Below are 22,572 nucleotides of genomic sequence, written 5' to 3' on the forward strand. Positions count from 1 at the left end.
TAGTCAGCTGAGTCAGTGTGATCAGTGATCAATCAGCAGCTACAGGTCGGTTATCTTCATTGATTCTCATCATTGTAACGTATTATCAGCTGAGTTTGGACGCTCGGTCGCAGCAGAGTTAGAGAGCATTCATCAGGAATCACATGACATCAGAATCTCTGCACCTCCTCAGCAGGAGGAGGCTGTGCACAGGAAGCAGCACACGCTGACAGAGTGATGAGGTTTATGAAATGTGAGCGCGAGAAGACGAGAAGAGGAAACATGAAACAGAGTCTACCTGAGGTCTGAAGAGGCGTCAGAACAACTGCACACCTTCAGATGATTCACTTCTTTAAAGAGACAGTACGGAGACGGGCAGCTGAAGAGACTGTACTGATACACACAGTGATGGTGTTTCACAGGTGTATTTATACTGCAGGACGGTGGTGACACTGTGATCTATCGCTGCATCTGTGTCAGATATTCTGTGCCGTGCAGATCCATTTCAATCTGATTCAACTAGAAATATACAGATGAGCGGCTCAAACACGTCACAGCACACCTGAAATATTTTCTAATTTTGGATGCAAACTGAAGATCGATCATGCAAATGGCCCCGTAACCCTGCCGACCTGCAGCGGGCGGCTGCAGGAGGTCATGGCTTGCATCATCACTAACGTGAGGATTATAAATGCTGCAGACTTGATTGTTTCATCTTCAGTGTGACGGAGTTGTGCGTTTGTTAAGACATTGTCTCATCGTGCAGGAGATGGTGGTTTCTATAACCTTGTTTGAATTGATCTGAAGTGATAATCACAGATCATAAAGATATGTCCGGCTCCTGTCTTTTGCATCACTGTTGTTGGTTCCTCGATGACGCGGTTACAGCGCGCTCAGTGTGAAACATGGTGACGCCGTGCAGGCGTCTGGGCAGCAGTGACCTCGCCTTGGCAGATCTGAGTTTCAATCATGAAGTTCAGATTGATTACAAATAAAATCACCACAGCTCGAGCTAAACTCACTAACATGTCCTTTAAGTTGTTCAGGTTCTATTGATATGAAGCATATGAACCAAGAAATACTTAATAAGCTCTGGAGGAGATCTGCTGCAGAACTCTGAGTGTTAATAAGAAAAACCAGGATTCAATTCTGCAGCAGAGTTTGGAGGAAGACGATGTAAAATCAGTACAAGAGGGAATATTGCAAGTGAGAGGACGGAGAAATGAGGAGAGGGGTTAAAGGGGGAAGAAATGAAGCACCTTAAATGTAAAATGTACGAATGTCAACGGGGGAGAAGTCAGCAGGTGAAGAAGCAGCCAATTATCCAGAGAACTCCTGGCACCGGCCTCCCTGTTCCCATTAAGAGACATAATATCACCGTGTTAAGGACGAGACTAAAGAGAGGTGTGTGTGTGTACATGTGTGTGTGTGTGTGTGTGAGCTCCTCGTGTAACCTCTGGATAAAGAGAGGTTGGAGTCGCAGGTAATGAGACAACAAGCGCTGGCGAGGCTTCGATAACAAGCAGCAGAGATCACAGACGCCGGGTCATTATGACTCCTCCGTCCCGGACACAGCGGCCCCCTCCTCTCATTACTCCCCCTTTATAACCCTCCATCGCCCCCGGGGGGGAGGAGGTGAGGGGGAGAGAAGGAGAGCAGATGGAAGAAGTGTGGATGTGCATTTAAAGTGAGAAAAAAGGGTTTATGTTCGGGCGGGACGCTTCCTTGACCATCGATCAGGGTGTGAGGACACAGAGGAGCAGAGCTCACAGGAAGTACAAAGGTTTCCTGCAGTCGGCACAGAGAGGACTTACAGGAGCTGTGAGGGTGATGACGAACTGTTTTAGTGTTACATGTTAAAATAAAGTCACAAGACTTCTGTGAATAGAAATCATGTTCATGAACATAATAAATACAGCTTTCATCTTTTATTGTTGGCGAAACGTCACCGTGTAGAAGCAAGATTTCTGCAGCACGTGAGAGTGAGAGAGGCTCTAATGGAGTCATGTTCGACTCAGAGCTTCTGCTCGTTCTGTGAAACGTTTTCATGCTGCTGTCAGAGACAGAATAAAGGTCACGGTAGGGCCGCAGGGTCACAGTTAAACTTCATATCGTGTGAAAATGTGTGTAAATCTGTGGGGGACACCGACCCCCCCCTTAGAGAGAGCGGTACTTTAAATCAGGAGCCAGGATGGTTTTTTAAAAAGCACTAATTAAAACAGGAACAGGAAACTGATGATCAGCAGGGAGACGAGACAGGAAGTTGACCTCTGCTGTCTGTAGGATTAGGGTCAAACATCGGCCCTGACGTGCTCGTCACTGTAAACGTTGCTTTAAATAAAAAATGTGCTGATGATTTATTTTCCACAAAAACATTCACTGACTTCAATGTCTTAAATCTGCTGTCTGTCTCTGTGAAAATGAAGCTTCTCTGAACGTGTCAGCACTTTTTATCTACACAACTCACTCTGCGTCTCGTCACAGCGTTCACTGCAGGTGTTTAAGTTTCCACATCACACCTGTCAGGTGCAGATTGGACCGCGATTGGCTGCTTGTGAAGACGTAAGCTACATTCAGTGCAAACAGCGTCCTGGTGTCAAACTGTGCACAGACACCATCCTGCACAAACACTGTGTGAGCACCACACACACCGAGTCAAACGGGGCCACAAAATACACAAACAGATGAAACATGAAACGTCAGAGCAGCAAGAACGAGGGGGAACAACGGGCTGAATAACAGTGATCATTCTGTGTGAACAAAGAGAGAAGTCACTGAGACATGGCTGTCCTGTGTGTGTGTGTGTGTGTGTGTGTGTGTGTGTGTGTGTGTGTGTGTGTGATGGTGTTTTAAGTCAGCCTTACGTTGTGTCTTGTTGCCTTTCATGTGCTTCATAGAGACAGTGAGGTCAGTATCACGTCGTCTCGACGGAGGATCTTCATGCTGGATGTTTGCATGTTTGCATGTTTTGAAATGATCACATTTAAAACAGTAAAATATGTTTCAGAAGCTTTTTGCAGCTTCAGGTCACATCTATGCACACAGGCCTTCACACACACACACACACACACACACACACACACACACGCCGCCCTGTGTTACCTGTGTGTGAGGTGTGCCCTCCGCAGCAGGCTGCAGGCTGCATTTGATATTGAAACACATGAATGTTTCACCAGAGCGGCCGACCCGGGAGAGGGTTGGTTTGGCTGCAGAGTTCATCACACCCACCCAAACGCCCCCCCACGCAGCGACCCCTCGCCTGAGAGCCCGCCCTCCTCCATGTCTGCCTTCATTTCATCCCCCGAGCCACTCGAGCATCTCTGAGTGTTTCTCTGAATCACAGGGGAGATGTTACACGCATGTCCTCAGAGACGCTCTGCACCACTGCAGGGAGTCACGTTTAAATCATGCAAATCATCAGAAGCAGAGAAACAGGAGGAAGTCCCTCGAATCTGCTCGCTGCTCTGCTTTCTGATTCTCTCCCTCAAACTTGTGCAGGTGCACGTCCCTGCACCTTCACATTCTGCCCTATTGATCATTTATCTTTTCGTTGACTCGCTCTCCGTGTGCGTTTCCTCCTGTAGCCGGCTGTGTGGTGAGAACATTTTCCGCTGCCTCTGACCACTTTCAGCCGTTCTTTGATCAGAAGCACATTTTCCTCTCGCCCAGGACACACTGTAAAAAATCCTCTTGTCATTATCTCTCACAGATCTCCTGCGGCGGCCCACAGGGGGCAGTACTCACACACCTGCACGACTATTTAACCGTTTGACAAATTGTCCCAAAACATAAAGCGTGTCTCTTCATCTCTAAGAGCTGCGTCAGCTCAGAGGAAGCTGCAATAATTACAAGGTTAGCACTGATGTCCTGCCTATTTTACCCCTTTTCATTTTTAATTTCACGCATTTTATTCACTTTCAAGGGCGATTTCTGACCCTGCTTCTGTCCTGTCTCTGCATACTTTCATCTTTTCTGCCTCTACCTGTTTCATATTCCCCACCAGCAGCTGACAGAGGGGAGGCAGACAGACAGACAGACAGACAGACAGACACAGATGAAAGATAGATAAAGATAGAAGCTGGCCCGGCTTCAGTAAAAACAGCCTCCTGCCTGCTCTCGGTGCTCCGCTCACCAGATTCCTCCGCCTGCCGCTCCAGAATCCCTAATCTGTTCTGTTAACAACCTGCCAATAGGGCGTCTGTCCTCATGAATAAACATACGGAGCGTGGAGCGTGGCCCTGCAAACATGACAGGCAGCGTGAGCGTGGAGCAGCGAGCACGCCTACGACGCTTCCCCGGGGCTCTCCTCGGAGTCAGCCCATCACTTAGCGCTCTTTTCTTCTTCTTTAAATGTCGCCGCCTTCAATCGGCGGGCTGTGATCTTTTAATAATGGCGACAGGTATGAAGCGGGTGGAGGCTGACAGCTGCTGGAGTGACGCTGTGTTGGGGGCGGGGGGGGGCAGCCGCAGAAGGAATCAGAGCCTGTTTCAGTTTAACCAAAGTGAGCTCATACTGAGGATGTTTCCCGCCTCGCATGTGATGAATTATTAGCTGTCTGTGAAACCTGCATGAAATATAAATTAAAGCCATAACAAGCGTCTCAGCCTGCAACCATTTTATTCATTTAGACGCTCTCCTGTTTCAGAGGCTCTCTGCCCCCGCACACACGCACAGATGAAGCAGAGATTAAGGAGTCACTTAGAGACGGCTGCAGCAGCGACAGAAGAAATATGATCACGATTAATATCATTATTTTACACAATAAAGAATTTATTAAGTACGCTGATGAAGACGACGGCCTGAACAAACCTGACACTGCTAACATTAGCTTAGCTTGTTTCTTGTTTCAGCAGCTGAGTCATCCACAGACGTCTCCTCCTCTTTAAGACGAACGTGCTCAGTCATTAAACTAATACGTCAGGAGGGGCTGCTCGCCGAGCTGCCACCAACATCACTGCTTCCTGTTTCCTGTTTCCTGTTTCCTCATCTGTGGAGGACAACATGAGATCTGTTCCACGAGATGTTGGTCTCTTCCAGAAGACTTGCTGCAGACTGACTGTTGTTGCTGACTGTGATAGGCTGATTTATCCATACTGAGTAAAGATATCCAAAGTCATCATTACTATTGATCTCCTATCAGGCTTGTTTTATCTCCCGGCTCTACGACAGAATATTTGCTGCTGTCTAAGGGCCCTGTGTAACCCTGCTGAGGTGACGCTTCCTCTCACTTGTCTGCAGCCTCGGCTCAGATGGAGCGTCTGCTGCAGCCGGCAGGTCAGGCCTCTGAAGGCCGCCGAGTCTCTGACTGCTGAGGATGTGCTTCACTTGCCTCCACCAGCTGCATCTGCCACAACCCTCTATCACTCCCTCTGTCTCCCCTGCCTCACCCCTCCTCCCCCTCCCCCGGAGCTGCTGGAGCTGCCACATGCACTCTGAGTGTGCAGAGCAGCACTTTTGACAGGGTGACTGTGGCGACGCTGCCCCGAGTAGAGCTGAACACCCTCGGGCGTCAGTTACTCCAGCGCCACATCAGTGCACGGAGCGCCCAATGAGACAGTGAGACAAGATCACGCCTCCCCCACTCCTCCCCCCTCCCCCTGCCTCCCCTCAGCCACCAAGCATGCTTCTCTTTGCGACACAGGAACACCTTCTGCATTATTAAAGACACTTTTCCTAAAAGGCTGCTGGCACATTATTCTGCAGCCACAGTGACATGTCGGCTCAGAGCGTCCACTTTAGCTCTGAAGATCGAGCTCACAGGTAGAGTGCAGATATAAGGCTTTAAAGCCACAGCTGCTCACACACAGTGACTCATTATTACCTTCAGTTACTATAGACCCATCAGAATTACTACTGTGAGTTTAAATCTCATGTGATCAATACCTCATATATTTAAACTAGTGATCCTGCAGATGAGCGGCTGTGATCAGCTCGGCTCAGTATTTTCATGCACTGTGTGTCTGAACCCTGCAGCCATCATGTTTAATGATCACAGCTTGTCTTTAAAGGATTAATTGTCAGGTATAATCCAACACAAGGCCGAGGTAAGACCGCGTGGGTCCTCAGATTATAACTGTTATAAATAATGAAAGTAAAGAGCTGCAGAGCCGCACACTGATGTGGACAAACAGCTCGAGTCCTGCAGGTCTGCATGGAACACAAGCTAACATGTGAAGCCTGACTGTCATCATCTGTTCATGTCTGACGTGTCAGAGGTGGGCCAACAGGCTGCAGGACACTAATGTAGTTATGCATTATGACATGAAGCAACGCTGTAATGAGCTCCACCAGGGGGCGCCTCTAAAGATGACCTGCAGACATTATAAGTTTGAGATGCATTCAAGGTCGCCTGGTGTGTAAATATTAATCGGACTGTTCTACAGAGAGTCTGAGAAGTTGTTTCTGGACTTTATAAAGAATAAAAACTAAAGTCTAACTCTGCTCTCCTCCTGATCTGATCACTGCAGGAGAGACAAGCAGGCAGGCCCGAGCCGAGTCACAGCCCAGCACAACAAGCGGCCGCGCGCCGCTCCAACACTCCGAGAAACTTTACAAGCAGAAGGAGAAACTTACATGTCCTGTGCGGCCCTCCTGTACGTCCTGCTGCCGTCCCCTTGCTCTTTAACGCCGCTCAACAAGTTCAGAGCAGCAGAGTGAACATGAATGAAGAATGAAGCTCTTTAAGACGCGCTCCTTAACGGGAATGTGATGAGTGCGCACGTCAGTCTCTGAGGAATCGCTGCGCGCACCATCTCTCGCTGCTGCTCGCTGAAACCATCAGGAGGAGGATTTTCCTGCCACTTCAAAACTAATGAGTGATGAGCGTCCGGGGGGCTCGGTCAGCACCGCGCCTCGTGGGGTGTGCGGGGGGGTTTGAGAGCACGAGCTCCGGTGCCAAAGTGTCCATCATCCTCTCTCCAAGTGTCAGTCCATCACGGCGTCAGTCTGAGGCGCAATGAGAACAAAACCCAGCGCTGCAAAACAAACTTTGACCTGCAGCCGCGCGTGCCTCCTCCTTATGATTCCTTTAATTCCAAAGACTCCTGCGCGCGGAGCTCTGCGCGGATCTCTCCTCCCTCTCCTCTCAGCCTCTGATCGGTTTCAGCCACTCAGCAGGGACAAGAATCTCCCCAATTAAACTCAGCAGCTCGGAATATCCGCTCCCCTCAACGCGTCTTCTTCTCCCGAACGTTTCCCCGCACCGCACCGCGCAGCTCCGACCGCCCAGCCGGAGATGACGGGAAGATAACGCGCTCCGAGACTCGGTTAGATGAGAAGCACACTCAACACACCTATGGTTTCTCTCCCCACCCCTCCAGCCTCCAGTCTCCACCTCGCCTTCAACATCCCCACCCACACACACACACACACACACACACACACACACACAAACACACGCACACACATTCACACGCACACCGTCCTCCTCTTTCGGGACCCGTTAGACTCTCAGCAGGGAGGAGGATCGCCTCCAGTTGAACCTCTTTTGGTCGCGTGAAATTATCTGATAAATGCGGGATTTAAAAGTCTCAGAGGATGAAGCATCCGGGTAAAACTGAACAGACTCCGACTTCAGAATTTCTTAGCAGCCAAACCAGCAGTGATCACAGAAATATCAAGATATGAAGTGTGTAATATTAAAGCAAATACAAAATGTGGCCACATTCTACTGAGCGATCAGTGTATCGATAATCTCTGAGAATAAGTGTGTTATAAAGTACATTTATAAATTATTTCTAACAATTCAGAAGGTGCGTCATTGTTCCAGAAACAGACTTAGATATAATTTATCGGAGAAGAAGAAAAGGGGACCTCGCTTTAGGATCTTTTCTTCCATCAGTCAGTGAACAGCTGAGACTCAAATAAATGCAGAATAAAATGATTCTCATTCTAACAAGGCGTCAGTGAAGGTGTCATTAAAACGCGTTAAGCAAAGCGATGATGAAGATGTGATGAAGTGAAAACAGGAGAAGAAGTTCATCATAATTTAACATCTCCAGAAACTCGACAATTTAAATCATTTCTGTTCTGCAAACCAGAGCGGAGCGCGTTATCACACCTGGGGGGCAGGGTGTGTGTGTGTGTGTGTGTGTGTGTGTGTGTGTGTGTGTGTGTGTGAGTGTGTGAGTGTGTGTGTGAGTGTGTGTGGGGGGGGCACACCTTAATTTATTAACACAGAGAGTGAGAGGTTGTTGGCAGCAGTCAGGTCATGACACCTGGTGCACAGGTTAATCCCCTTCACCGCTCAATGTGTCGATGATTACAGTCCGCGTGCAGGCCCAGAGAGGCCCCGACCCCCCCGCACACACATCAGTCTGACCTGAACTAGTGCACGTGACATTCAATGGTGACATGTAAGAAAGAAAGAAAGAAAGAAAGACTTCATGTGCGTAAAGTCAAGATTTGATTTCAAACATGAGCCCAGCGTGAGAGAAAATTCTAAAGGGATGAAAAGATTCCAGTTTGATGGAAACATGTCAGGAGGCATGAGAGCAGCGAGCAGGACTCAGAGATGGAGAAGCAGTGTCCGCACAGACTCGGTTCTGTGCGCTCACAGCGCGTCTCCAGGTCCAGTACAGCCTCGCACAGACGGATACAGGTGAGCTGTGAGAACACAGCAGGTCAGACAAAGACACCACACAGCTCCTCTCTGCAGGACTCAACAGTGTTCCAGCTCCGCCTGATAAACGTGTTGAGTGCGATGAAGGCTGTTAGTGTGTGTGCAGAACATGTACACACACTAACAGGTAAGATGCTGAATGAAACTGTCGTCTCACTTTCTCTCATCACGACGCACAGATTTGGCCACCCACTCGTCGTAACAGGAGCTTGAAAAGTTTACGCGCCGAGCTCTCGTTTAAAAGATGAATGAATGAAAAAGAAAAGGTCTGCAGGAGCGGCTCACCTCTCTGGGGGTCTTCAGAGCTTCATTCCGCCGGGGACAGACAGTCATGTCGCCTGTTGCAGCCAAATAAATCCGCTTTAAAACGGGACATCTTCGCGCGGCGCAGGAACCGGAGAGCCGCCGTGAAGCCACCAGCTCGTCTCCGCCGCTCCCGGGAATGAAGGAGAGCTCCGGGTGCCAGCGACGTCACTCCGAGCCGGACACACCGGAGGAGAGGAAAACAGAAAATCCTCCGAATGTAAAGATTTAAAAAATAATAAAGATTAAAAATCAGATTCCAGGTGTGATCAGAGAAACAGAGAGAGCGACAGCAGAGCGAACAGGCGCGCTGCTCTCAGACACAATGAGCCGCTCAGCCTCTGACAGCTGACTTTCACCTGAACTTTGTTTCTGTGCTGAAGCCTGAGAGCCGCAGCTCAGGGCAGAAACACCGCACACTGCTGCAAACACGCGGTTTCTACATCTTCAGGTACATTTGACCACGAACACGTTAAACCTCTGAATAAAGTCATCAGCAGGAGCGTTTGGAGCAGGACAGTTCTGTGAACTCTTGTGGATCACTTTGTGGCATTAAAGGGAAACACTTGATTGTACAGAATAAACAGAATGAAGCTTTCAGGGAAGATTTGTGGTGAAACGTGTCACCAGGAAGATGCAGCAAAGAGGCCGTGCAGTGTTCGCAGTCTGCTGCTCACTTGTCCCTGTTTATGAGCTCTCAGCTGAGCCGCCTGCAGCCAGCGAGCCGCATGAAGAGTGTTTGAAATCTCAAAAACAAGTCAGGATGAGTCATATTGATTAATAAACTCATCCACAGCCCGCAGTTATAAAGCAGAGGATGGTGGTGCAGATCTGAGTGTGTGACTGTGTGTGCGACAGAGTCGAGGTGGAGGACGTCTCCTCACAGCTCCTCTCTCTCTGCCTCCTCCTCTGAGAGCCCGGGGCCAACTTCCCTGACATGAACCTCCTCCTCTAACTCACTCAGTGACAAGAGAGCGCAGAGCCACCACAGAGCACATTTAATCCCCACTTATTGACTCAATACAATGACACAGTATTATATGTTCCCTCACAATGCAGCTCTGAAGCTCCTCTGCAGCCTGTTAAGCTCTTTTCTCTCTTTTCTTCAAGGCCTAAAAACACGGCGCTCCGGCAGGCTGGTTTGTGCTCTGACTGTGAGGAGGCAGAAAAAGGCTGACAGGCTTTAAACACAAACACACATCTTGTTAGCGTGTGAGAGGAGGACTGCACGTGTCGAGGTGTATCGGAGGTCATGTTTGAGGACCATGTGTCTTTACATCCATCAGGGGGTTCGATTGGTGGCTCTTCACATGAGAGACCGATAATCACGTGCCCCCCCCGTTCCGATATCACCCCCCTCGTGTTACTAACTGTCCCTTTTTCCGTCCCTGCCATGTTGCATGATGGTTATTAGAAAATTGATGGCTGAAGCTGTTTGTGCACATCTCTGTCTGCAGACGCCGGGCGCTGAGCTATTGGATTTTTACGCCTGTTCAATGGAGGGTAATGTTGCTTCATCCGGAGGAGTGTCTGTGAGGGGAGGGGGCAAACACGGGGAGGAGGGGGCAAACAGAGGGAGGAGGGGGCAGGTTATTTAGAGAGAAATATTGTGTTTAAGCTTCTGTTTGATACACCTTTATGTGGCCAAATACAGCTGTGTCATCAAGATGAATCTGAGAGCGCACAGAGACTTACAGCAGACAAAGACGTGTTCACATCCTGAAGGAAAGCATCGTTACTGCTGTGCGGGAAAAAGCTCCTCCAGGCCCACGGAGGTAAAAGCACAACATGTCATTTCACTAATATTTAACATATGATCTGCACAAGAGACACCATTTGTTCGAAGATTCTTACGTTTCACAAGTAAGATAAATTAGGTGACAATTTTTGGTTACACGGTTGGTAGAGTTAGGATCTACGGAAGCCCTGAGCGGACATACATCATCACACATTATATTTACTCTGTTTTTCTGTGAGAAGTAATTTCAGTAGTTTTCTCGAGATCTCAATGCTGCAGCACCGTCAGGTCACATGATCATAAAGCAGCAAACAAACAGAAACAGGCTGAACTGACCTCATCAGTGTGGGCGTGGCAGCACGTCCTGCTCTGTGACATCACAGTGAGCAGCCTGTTGCTCTGTTTGCTACATGGACAGAAAATGATCCTGTTATCAGGAGAAAACCAGCTTTGTTATCTCGAGATAACGAGATGAATAAGTGGAGATCTCCTCAAAACAACTGAAATGACTCGTTATCACAGGAAACAGAGTAAATAACATGTATGGATGTATGTCCGCTCAGGGCTTCCGTAGAGATCAGACATGGGGTGAAGTTAATATTACTACATCTCAGGAACACCATATTTTGCATAGTGCATTTGTTTCTGTCGAATCTCAATCCAACAAAAGGAAGCTGTAAAATAAAATGACTGCAGTAAAAGCTGCGACATTTGAATTGTAAAAAAAAGTATAAAATAACTCAAAGCTCCTGTGAGGAGTTTTTCTCTGCTCATGAAACAGACTGAGATTCATTCTGATGACTCTCTATGAGCTACACGAGCAAACCAGACCATCAGAGACAAGATGGATTATTTTTACGGTTGGTGTCAGGCGAAGGATACCTGCACGCTGCCTTTGTTTACATTTTCACAGTGAGTGACACATGTGACTGGACAGCTCTGTCCACAGGGGGCGCCAACATCAACACACACTGAGAGCTACTCACAGGAGCTTTAAGGTATAACTTTATTCCTACAGAGCCCGGAGCGTCGATCACTCCAATGAGGATGGTGTCAGAAACAGGGAAGAGAGAGTGGGGGATGACACGTGACAAAGGGCCAAGGCGGGAGTTGAACCCAGGGCCGCTGCATCATGTACATGGTTGCTGATTTAACCGCTGAGCTAAGCGCCCTATCACTCCAATTAAATCATTTTTATCATCTTTTTTTTTTAAATGCAATTAGTTTTTCCGCAACAAGCAATTAAAGTTCCTCTTTGTTTTTGTTTGAAGACTAAATGTAACTTAATAAATAATCATGTTTTAGGAACATTTAACATTGACATGAACATTTTGTGATGATGTTGTTTCTTGCAGACTCCGGTCAGCAGTCATGAAGTGTTGATGAACACTGAAACCTTTCTCATAAACCAATCAAACATTTTGTTTTTCAGAACTTAAACTACAAACTTCTTCACGACAGATCGAGTGGAGCGAAAGGTACCTTGTCTGCCGTTGTGTCGTGGAGTGGAGGGCTGAAGTGACTTATAATGGGAGAACTCAGGTCTAAATACTGACCTTTAACCTCTTAGGGGCAACAATGAAATATCTAAGTTATTATGAGCATATTTTGAGTTGTTGAATGAACAGTGAGACAGTAACAGGGATGTTTCTCTTCTGCGATCACTCTGACTTTGTCAGCGTCTGACGTCCTGCAGAAAACAAGACGGTGAGTCAGGACTTCATTCTGAACTTTTATGCAAAGCGTCTGAACTTCTCCCGGGAGGCGAGCCACTTAGTGCTTCTCGGGACAAACCCAGGGTTCGTATCGCCGTACGGGAGCCTGAGAGGGACAGAATCAGGTCAGTGTGAGCACCTTCATGCACCTGCTCCATTCGGACTTTGTGTCAGAGGTTTATCACTTCTTACAGCCTCCAATCTGCTGCCTGCAGACCTCTGCTGCGTATCCCATAATGCACTGCGTCCTAAACCCACAGCCTACCGCACACACTGAAATATCATATTAAGTTATAAAACAATACCTGAGAAGAATTACATAGTGGCATAATCCAAAAAGTGCATGATTGAAAAAGGATTAGTGGGGAGGGGGGCGATGGGAGGAAGAGGAGGGGGGTGAGGAGGGGGATCAGGAGGGGAGGGGAGGGGGGGCACAGTTTGGTGGATTTGTCCTGAACGCCGCCTGCCTCGGGCTGATTGTGAATCGGGTTCATCCCGTTCAGATTTACGCGCCCCTGCCAGTGATTTAGGATTTACTTTCTTAACAGGCGACGTCCAGATCTGTCCTTCTCGTGTGTGTGTGTGCGTGTGTGTGTGTGTGTGTGTGTGTGTGTGCGTGTGCGTGTGCGTGTGCGTGTGTCTGTGTGTGTGAGTGTGTATGAGTGTGTGTGTGTGTGTGAGTGTGTGTGAGTGTGTGTGTGTGTGTGTGTGCCCGTCCGTGAAGTCACGGCTCGGTGCGTTCAGCAGGGTGACCGTGTGAGAGCCGCGGCTCAGCTCTGGACCTTTTCTCATTTAAATAAGAGTTATCTGACAGATGACAGAAACAAGCAGCGGACAGAGTCATTCTGGGTCCAGCAGTGTTAGCGCGGTTAGCTCCTGTTGCTAATGATAATGATGATAAATGATGAGGCCTGCAGGCTCCGGAGAAATGATGTCCACCTCTCAGGGGGGTTCAAGCACCAAATTAGCTTCAGTCAATAGCATGTTCCCAAAGAGTCCTCACAGGATGTGCTGACAGGAGTATTGGTTACTGTAAGCCACGCGGGGAATTGAATCCTATTGGCTGGTTCACGCTGTCATTAGCATAAAGAGATGAATGAGCGGCCGTGATTAGATCCCGTGTGCCGGGCAGAGACGGAAAAGGAGCGCCGCAGAAACACGTCTTCATCTGATGAGGGAAGTTTTACAGTTTTAATGTGGTCGCTAAAAACACCAACAGGAACAAATCAGTGCAGGAATGAAACCTGCTTTCTGAACACTCACAGAGCAGAGCGATGTGGAGAGTCTCACTTTCCTGGTTTAGTTTCAGAATACATCGTTCATGTCTGGTGTCACAGAGGAACTGTTTGATTCAGCAAGGTGACAGTGAGGTGCAGAAGCAGAGCTCCATCAGCAGCGTGTGAGCTGGTTTACACGTCTATGTGTTTGTGATGTGGTACGACGTACACGATTTAATTAATATATGAAGTGAAGTTGTCTAACAGATGGAAGTCACATATTCTTTCTCAGCTGTGCAGCAGAGCTTTGTACAGCAGCCGAGTGGTCGATGAGATGTGAGGATGTGTTCACTGTGTTCAGTCTCTCCGCAGGCTGACGACTCAAGGACAAGCATCGTCTCTGTCACGTCTTTATGCTTTCCCTTGTAACTCAAAGGGACTGCTGTCTGATCTCCAACCTCCTCACTATCTGTTGGAGTTTGGGATGTCGTTAGAAAGAGTCTCTGCGTCTCTGCAGCTGCTACATTTGTAGTTCTTCCTGCAGCAGCGCCGTCATGTAACGCAGTTTGTGTCCAGAAGATCCACAGACTATTTCAGCTTTGGGTCCTTTGATTGCAAAACAGCAAACATGTAATCTCAAACTATGAGAGCAGAGGATGTTATGGTCAGCTGCTCTCACCCAATGCATCCTGGTGCATGTAGTTGTGGTTCCACTCCCCTCAGCTTTCTCTGTCAGTTTACTAATTAGCTTAGCATAAATTGAGTTTGAGGTTTGAGGTTACCACCCACGTCTCAGGGGAGAAATCCCTCCTTTGACCTCTGTGGCCTGCGAACCTGCTCAGCAGTCTCTTCTTCAGTCGAGCTCTGCTCTTATTAATGCTCCGTCCCTGCGCACCGCTGTGCTCTGTGATCACTGACTGTTAGCACTCTCTGTGGTGCATTGTACACGTTACATACATACTGTAGTTTGGTTATATTTTAGGTATGTTCAGGCTGCGAGCCAATGTCAGCATTTTTTTTGCATATCTAGAATGTATCTGGAAACGAAGCGACGGCAGACTGTAGAGATAACGGACGTAGCCACCGTGACGTCTCTTTCTGCGTACTGCGTACATGAAGCCTCGAGTTCAGGATTTGGCCGCTGCCATGTTGGTCCTCTGGAGCCAGAAGTGACCATATATGGATGAGAGGGTACAGCTTAGTTTCTGCTGTAAAAATCATTTTCACGTCTGCCATTATGTTATTTCTTGTCTGAAGCCTCGAGTGGACACTCGAGGAACTGCAGTGTTTTTGCAGCAGCGGAGGTTGCTGCTTGGAAACAACAAAAACACACAAAGTGGGAGTTTTGTTTGCAGGAGGTTTAAAGAGAGACTCCCATCAGATCTCTGCAGGTGTGTGTCAGTCAGTAAGAACTCTTTTGTGATGTTAAATCCAGACTTATAGAAGTGCATCAAAAGGCTGAGCAGTCCAGCTGGCACGTATAGAGCCAAACACCGTGATCACAAACATACGTAGTTACTGACATCTGTGTCTCTACCTGATGAACCCATGCAGACACGTTGGTGATGTCTGGAAACATTCATATAAAACACTTACTCACTTCACTCCCTGAACTGCTTCCTCCTCATGTACACACACACACACACACGTGTAGAAATAAAACCATAAGACTCTGTGTGTGAGTCAGGTCCTAAAGTGAGGACGTTTTTCTCCTGGAACAAAGTGAAGAAGGAACTCAGACTGCTGCAGCTGTTTCCTGTCCGTCAGTTCAAAAGGATCTTGGAGAATAGTAACAGTGGGATTATTAATCTGTGAAGTGTGTAGAGTTTGTAAGAGTACAGTACTCTTATTATCAGTACACCTGGTACGTCTGTGACCTGACTGAACCCCACAGCAGCTCTGACAGAAGTCTTTTTAAACGGTCTATTTAAAGACGTGTGTAAAGATGGAGCTGTCACAGACCTCTGTGGCTGGATCAAACTCAAACTGAATCTCTCTTCAGTGCTCATCATCAAAGTGTATCATACCACAGGACTTCTCTCTGGCACCGGCCGGGAGAATTCTCTCCACAGAGGAAACAATAAATAAAGCCTGCTGCAGACTGCCAGAGACCTCAGACTGGGTGATCCAACAAGACCTCGGGCGCTAAGACTCGCCAAATCAAATCTGGACGAGCTGCAGAAGCCAGATGTGGAGCTGTGAGAGCCAGCTCGGACACAGAGAGGAGCAGCACGGAGAGAAACTGGTGTGTCATGGTTCATGGTAGTCCACAGAGGTAGGCATGTATCTTAACTTTCACTTATTGTTATGAAATGAATGATGTCTGACAGTGTAACAGCTACAGCACAATGACACCATCCATGTTTACATTGGTTTGCTAAGCTGCACCTTTCCTGTGTGATTCTGTCGGCCACCCGGAACACACCCAGAAAGATGGAGGCTTAACTCATGTCAGAAAGGACGTGCGTCAGGCGTTGCCACACATGCCAAACAGGAAGAGGAAAGTAATTTCATTTTTTCTGATGGAGAAAAAAGATCCGCCACAAAACATCGTAATGTCTGAGTTCATGACGTCACCAGGAGGCGGCCACAGCTCGTCCAGGGCTGAAAGGATGCTGAAATAACATCACGATGCAGAAACAGTCTGACTCATGCTTTGTCAGGTTTGTCTGCAAGACTACAAGAAAACTACTTTAAAATGCCTGTTTTCTGAATGGAGTTTGGTCTGAACATTTCTGATGCTATCTCAGGACGTCAGGAGAATCTCAAAGTGGACAGCTGGAAGCAGAGTATGTGTTGTACGTGTTTTACATCAGTCAGCAGAATGGGCTTCCCTTTTCATCAGGAAACACCTCAGCTGTCCGTCAGTAAGAAACCAAACCTGCCTAATTGTTGTTCAGGTGTGTTACTCGCCTTCATCACTGTGGTCGTGTTGGGATTCTTTCCTTGTGTCTTGTAGGTGCTTGGCCTGTGGAAACATGGAGAGCTGCCCTGTTGTCTTTGAGACAGCAGCACCAACGTTTGAAGAACAAGAAGAACAAAGTAGATACGTCGTCAGTTTCCACTTTAAATGAGGCTGAGCAGCAGAACTAAGATGAAGACTGAATAAAGTCCAACAGTTCAATCACAGAGTCGCATATAGACTTCATTTTAAATAACAGACCAGCTCTGTATCCCAGCCTCAATCAGGACCGTCACTGTCAGAAGGTTGAAACACAAGCTCTCAGCTGTCTGTGTGCGGTGACTGCAGCTCAGTGAGTGCTGGACTCTGCTGTCTCTGTCTCACTCTGCAGTCCTGCACCAACAATGAGTCCTGAAATCAGTTAGATTAAGCACATTGTCTATTGATTGGCTTCTAAATTGCTGTGCAAAACCAGACAAATAATCCCATTTCAAGTCTCAACACTTGTTTCTAATGGTTTTCAAATCATCTCAGGCAGGAATGGATCACAATTAGTTTAGCATTTAGCAGCCGAGAGTGGCCGTGCATGTACAAGTGAGAATCAGAGCTCAGCAGAGGCTGCAGCTGACGTTTGTGTTCTCTGCACATCATCCTTTGTTCTTCCTACGGGGCACCTGAAGAAGACGAGGAGAGAGTCAGGCTTCTCTCACACCTGAAGTCTGTTTGCTCTGATCAAAGACCAAATCCAGTTCGGTTTGTGTTCCCAAACACCCGATGATTCGTGTGCATCACTGAGGACGTGTCCAGATGCATCAGAAGTTGCACAAAAATCAAACTCATGTATTTTCATTCCAGACACGCTGCCTGCATTACGTCCCCTTGTGTCAGTCTCACTGCTGCATTACGAGGCAGAAATACCTGCCTGGGAGTCTCCAGGTGTTCTGGATGTAAAGCTCCTTCTGCTCGTGTGACACCAGAAACCATTAACGTGTTTTTTAAACCCAAAGTAGATTGTGACAGAAGATTGTGGAGACGTTTCTGAGTTAAAATAATTCAACTTTGACCTTTGGTTTAAAGAGACAAACCTCAGTCTGCCTGCTGGACGTCCTGAGTTTGTTTGACCCATCCCACCCTGGAACGCCATCACTCTTAATACTCAATCACGTCCTTTTTACAAGGATCAAACATACGCCCCGCTGAAATTCCTGGTGACTGACAATCTGTCAGCTGTGTCCATGAACCTATAGATTCTAACTTCACGACCTGCTGAGAGGCTGGTTTGGTAACAGCTGACTGCAGTCAACATCTCACAGAGCTGAACTGGAGCTGCTGATCTCAGACAGGCTTCATGTGACTTTAGGACAATTAGTTTCATTAAGTGTCAGAAAAGAACAAAATCACCTCCAGTGAAAGTTTAACACTGACAGGTGTGAAACAGCAGAGCAAAGCCTGACAGCTGACACCAACACATGGTGCCCTCATAGATCTGGTGTAACAGGTAAACAGTGGGTCATTAACCAGACGTCAGAATCACAAACAGCATTTAACTTTCCTCGTCTTCTCTTAAAGATGATTACATCAAACACTTTGATCCTCAGGATATCTGTTGGTGTTCGCCGTGTTCCTCGGGCTCAGGTGAGGACTGTTTGTTACACGAGGAGCGATAAAGTTCCACTTTGATGGATCCATATGTTTCCTCCTGTAAATATATCTGATGTTGCTGCAGAGACGCTGTCACCGACGCTGCGACAGGAAACACTTCACTGTGACAGGTTTGTGCTCTGACTGCTGATCACACATCATCTACAGCTACTGTTTACTGTTAGCATTTAGAGCTGCTGTCACTTTCTGCTGCTGTCACTGGACCTGCTGTCACATGTTAAACATCATTAAAGCTTCACCACGAGCCAAAGTTTCCTTTGCTTCAAACTTTTTCAGCACGTTTCTGCTTCAGTGTCACATCTTTGCTTTTTGTTTCAAACCTCACCATCACTCGTATGTACGGGAGCCCTGAGCGGACATACAGTCATACATGTTATTTACTGTGTTTCCTGTGAGGACGAGTAATTTCAGTTGTTTTCTGGAGATCTCGACTTATTCATCTTGAGGTATCAAAGCTGGTTTTGTCGTGATAACGGGATCATTTTGTGTTGATGCTCACTGTGATGTCACAGAGCGGGACCTGCTGCCACGCCCACACTGATGACATCAGTTCAGCCTGTTTCTGTTTGGTGCTTTTTGAGATATGATCACGTGACGTGACGGAGGTGCAGCGCTGTTTTCTGGAGATCACAAGATAAAAGAGTCGAGACCTCCAGAAAACAAATGGAAATTATAAATGCAAGTCTGCTTAGGGCTTCCGTACAGATGTCACGTCTGCTGCTACAACATTCAGCTGCGGTCTGAAGCGTTCCTGTGAAAGTTCTAACAGGCGGTGTAAGTAAGGCACAGGAAGCCGGCTATTATTGGAAAGACAAACCCTGACAAGATGATGCAGGACTTATGATTTGGAAATGTATTCATTGATTGATGGAGTGAATGAATTTCTTCAGTTGGATTCAGATAAACTCTGTAGGCCTCTTAAAATCTACTGAGCCTAAATAACTCATTAAACTGAACATTTCAGAGAGGCAGGTGAACACATGAATCACTGCAGCGACTTGTTCACTGTCAAAGGATGATACCTTTTTGATTATCTTTAGAACAAACTGCCACAACCCTCACTGCGTTCTTCTGAGTGTTAGCTTCATGCCTACTATCAGAGTCTCTAAACGTCTCTGACTCTTTCTGAGCTGTTTTCTTTCTCTTAGTGTCAAAGAGCTTCAGATGAAGTAACCAAACATCGCTTTGCTGGTTGATACGAGTTTAGGATTACTACTCCGTCCGAGTGGTGGTCCGTTCATCACACGAGCGGCCTGCTGCGTCTCTGCCTCCAGCACGATCAGAGCGTTGTGTCCAAAGTGGATATTTTGGATATTTTGCCTGATGTGAAGGAAAGTCCTCTGAGCGTGCCTGAGATATTGTGTTTATAAGACTGGGAAGGACACAGACAGACAATGCACGAACATGAGGTAAAATGAGGGGCCAGATTTACACCTCAGATTGTTCCACGCAGCTTTGATTTGGAGTTTAAACTTCAGCCATCTGTCGATGTTCATTCTGACTTCAGCTACAGAGTTAATCAGCTGGTTTCACGTCTCTGTGGAGAGTCAGCGTGCAGCGATCTGCTGATTCACACCCTCTCTCTCTCTGGCTGCGCGTCTCTCCTCTCAGACTCAGACGTTTGTATCGCAGCTCGTCTGAGAGGAAACCAGAGGCCGACGTTCAAACTGTGATTCAGCCATTATTCACTGTTTATTCACCGTTTCCCAAAGTGACAGACAATGCTGCTGATTTGTAGACGCAGCAGCCTGTGATTAATTTTCAATGTGTTCATTAGAGAGCGGCTCCACGTTTGTTCTGAAGACACAGAAACAAATGAAGTTCATATTTCACGTGATGACGGGGTGTGGAAGATGAATTATCCTCCAACAGTCTCAGAGACTCCGTGTTTATTAGCTGCTGTGTAATTATAGAGCAGAGACGAGCTTCATGCTGGAACCTTCTTTTTCTTCTTACTGCCTGAATTAAAACACACGAGAGCCTTCATCAGAGCAGCGCTCAGACACAGACAGGTGAGAGGAACTTCTTGTCCTGAATCTGACCTGAACGTAACTTTATATTCAGAAACTACATGATGTCTCTTCAGATGCTTTAAATGATCAGTCAGCAGGTTAATGAGTACAGATATCATTCCATGTGTTCCTTTTTAATCAAATGTCTTCATATTTATAAACCGTTCACGGCATCCTGTCTGTAGACGTCCCTGAGTATGTCTCAGTGCATGTTCAGCATGTTGAACGCAGGACGCCACCACAGCTGCTCACACTGAGCCGCACGCTGACCAACAGGACTTTTTGGATGACTACCCACAATCCTCTGCAGGACAATGCTGTGCTGTAAGCTCCTCCTTTATAAGTGCGGCTGCTGTGTGTTGCTGTAGGACGTATAAACGTGAGATTTGGAATGCAGTTTTTTAGATTTGATTTTTATTGGTTTTGTTTTTGGCACTTAGAAAAAAAACCTGTTTTGGTATCTTGTTGGTTAACTGACTCGTCTTTCTCACAGATACACATACAAACTCTGCATTATGAGAGCGATATTTAACAAGAAACACAGAAGAGTTCTAACTCACTGTCGAGGCAGTTCAATGTTTAAACCTGCAGACTCCTCGAAGCTTTCAGGCGCATTGATGAAGCTGCACCAGAACAAGTGCGGTGATGGTGACACATGCACACTCGGGATTCTACTCTGTTTTGGTCCTACCCCTCGACGGGGTCGTGGAGCGACGAGGGGCAATCTGTACAGAGGCAGTGGGATATTATTTAATAAGTTTCATACAGAGAACATGGAATAACTGCACTGTGACTCATAAATCGTTGTTGGTCGAGTTTGATTGACAAGGTGAAAACAAATGAAAGTACTCGTGTGTTTCTACATGAAGACACTCGGACAGATTTTAACATGTCTGCATGACGTTTCTTTAAGCGTAGCAGTGTTCATCTCAAACTACCTTCGTTAGCAAAGCATTCTGGGAATTTACTTGTATGACTGTTAAAACGTACTTCTCATTCTGAAAACTTGTCTAGAGCCGAGTCCTCCATGTTCGTTATAAAACTTTATATTTCTGCAGCAGAACGATCCTTTGCTCTCTGGCAGCTGATGGCCGTCTGTGTTTACATTTAAACCAACTGTAATGAGACAAATTTAGTTTGTTATTAACACCTGAACACAGCCTCCTCCTGCCTGACTGCACTCAGTCCAACTCAATATACCCGTGTGATCCTCGTGTGAACGCTGCATTCTGATCAGATTCTGCACAATACACACGATCACATTCACCCGGAGATCACCCGGAGATCAGCCGTCTGCAGCGTGACGTGGTCTCATTCGACTGTGTGAAAACATTAGAGTTAAACTAAAGAAGTCTGTCAGGTGTAAAGCTCCTGCAGACTGGAATCATTTACCTGTTCATGTTAGGTCCATGATGCTCTGTGTTCTTACTCTGAGATGAAGTGCTCTCATTGGGCCTCATTCACTAATATCTGCGCAGAAATGTTCTTACTCTCCGCAAAAAATAAGTACTTGCGCAAAATCACCGTCGGATTTATGACACGTGCGTATGTTAGTAAATCAGAACCATTCTAAATTGACAGGCGCGTGTCCGCGATCTGCAATCAGCATCCTGCCACGCCTCTATGTCTCTATATAAGGACATCTGTTTGGTGCCGCATGAAGAGAGCGGTGTTACGGAGAAGCTGACAGAACGTGAAAGATGGCCTCAAAAGGTAATAAGGAAAATTTCACATCAGTAGAAATAGAAACGATTGTAACAAAAGTTTTACATTTCAATATGAACATTTTCATATGGTCTACTCTATTGTAAACTTAATTAACTAACTCAACTGCTATAATTGAAGTTTTAATTATATGACAATAAAATATGAGGATGACACGGCATTTACGTTTTGTCCATACATTAGTAAATTCAATTATTGTCTATTAAAGCCTTTTTTTTTTTTCGATAATTGAAGTTTTAATATAGTATGCATTTAGTTAAAGGGTGTGTGTTAACATTTCCGAGGACATTTCTTTCATCATCTGTGCGTACGCATGGTCTGAGGGAGTTCTACATTTGTTCGCAGAGTACGAAGAAATTTAGGTCAGAACAAATTGATGAATTCCAGATTTGTGCGTCAAACGTGCGTACGCACAGTTCAAGCACAGATTCGTGCGTACGCACTGTTCGTAAATGAGGCCCATTATCACTAATGCTGTCACTCTGTTGATGTTTATCTTAACCTCATTGATGCGCTCATTTTCTTTTGACATCACTGGCCGCTCTGTGTGTAATGTTCTTCATTTACGAATGTGTTCTGTTTGTCTGTTGTTTTCTGTGGTCTGTGTCCTGTTAACAGTTACCCTGAGTATTTATTTATTGTATTTGTTTTATTATTTTGTACCTTTTGATTTTTCATTATTATTTATTATATTTATT

The sequence above is a fragment of the Semicossyphus pulcher genome, unplaced genomic scaffold (genome assembly GCF_022749685.1).
Source record: "Semicossyphus pulcher isolate SPU_LCO1_2020_fin unplaced genomic scaffold, fSemPul1.0.p SCAF_18, whole genome shotgun sequence".
Classification (NCBI taxonomy): Eukaryota; Metazoa; Chordata; class Actinopteri; order Labriformes; family Labridae; genus Semicossyphus; species Semicossyphus pulcher.